The 1349-nt window shown below is 35.7% G+C and overlaps 1 protein-coding gene across 1 annotated transcript in view; it reads left to right on the forward strand.

Annotated features, from left to right (window-relative positions):
* The window catches only part of DCN (decorin), a gene marked incomplete at its 5' end in the record, with an annotated part of 18410 nt that overhangs the window by 14493 nt on the left and 2568 nt on the right, over positions 1-1349 (forward strand). The gene's annotated exons all lie outside the window — the stretch shown is intronic.

The following is a 1349-nucleotide window of genomic DNA, read 5'->3' on the forward strand; positions in this document are numbered from 1 at the left end:
TTCCTGCATGATCTAATGCAGAGTTGGATCTTGTCCATCCCTATAGCATATGTACTTTTTTTTCAACAAACCAGTATGAAGTCAGACCTGCTTTTTTCATGCTGGTCTCCCCATGTGTGACACATCTGCTTGTAAACCTGTATGTGTAGCAAGTATATATATTTAGATATGCATCAACCAAGAATTTATAGCTTTCTGACAAAGTGTTGGGTTTTGTGTTTTTTTCCCAATCCTATTAAAGACATTCACTATGAGTGCCCGTCACTGAAGTCCTTTATAGACATTCTGTAGATCTTCAAACCAAATTACTCTGTAGAATCAAATCCTAAATGTCCTCTACTCAAAAGCAATTTTGTTCTAATAATTTTTAAATTATTATGAAAATTCTTCCAACTCTAGAAAAGGTATGGGATAAAGAATAAAATATACTTCCAATTTTGGAATGCATTATTTCTGGAAACATCTCTGCCATGAAGATCAAACAAGAAGTTTTAGTTCTGTGATTCTACACTGGGTCCACATTCTGACTTTCGAAGCTCTAGAAACCACATAGAATTACAGGTAGTAGATTACTGTGCATAAGACTTTCTTTAAAAGTACTCATCCATAGCAAATTATTTTATCACAAGGACTCCACCATTTAAAGAGTGGCTACAAAGAAAATGGAGTCTCCCTTTTTACAAGGAGTCACATGAAAAAGAAGTGGGTAAAGGCACAAGTTACTCCTGAGGAGATTCCAACTGGACACAAGCGGAGAGTTTTTCACAATGAGAACAGCCAGGGACTGGAATAATCTCACCGGGGAAGTGGTGGATTCCACAAAACTGGACGCTTTTAAGATTCGGCTGGACGTCTAGTCTTGGTCATGCCTTGCCTAGAAAGATTGGACCTGATATTCTGTGTTTTCGATTACCTATATTGAATTCTTGAATTGATTCAGTTATTAATAAATCTCAGAGCATTTTTTGTCTCAAAATTAAAAAAGATTGCTTATAGAAAGAAGACAAAGCAAATTAGATGAAGTAAGTTTAGCCTTTGTAGAAATCATTTTCTCAAAATCATACTCGTGATGATGACAACATCTGCAGAATTACTACTGAATTGTGCATTGCAACACAGAGCATTCTAACTTAGGAGTTTCTTGTAAAAATTCTGTAGTTTGTTAATTGCAAACCAAAGTAGTATTAACAGAGAAATACGCACATAGGACCAGATTTTCCAAATTTGACATAAATGCACTAGTAAACCCAGAATGTATATTTATGAAGGCAGGAAGGATGATTTTGTGATGAAAACACTGGACTGGAACCTAGGAGAAATGTGTATATCCCACTTCTCTCTCCTGCTGA

The sequence above is a fragment of the Nestor notabilis genome, unplaced genomic scaffold, assembly GCF_000696875.1.
Source record: "Nestor notabilis isolate BGI_N333 unplaced genomic scaffold, ASM69687v1 scaffold8968, whole genome shotgun sequence".
NCBI classification, from domain to species: domain Eukaryota; kingdom Metazoa; phylum Chordata; class Aves; order Psittaciformes; family Psittacidae; genus Nestor; species Nestor notabilis.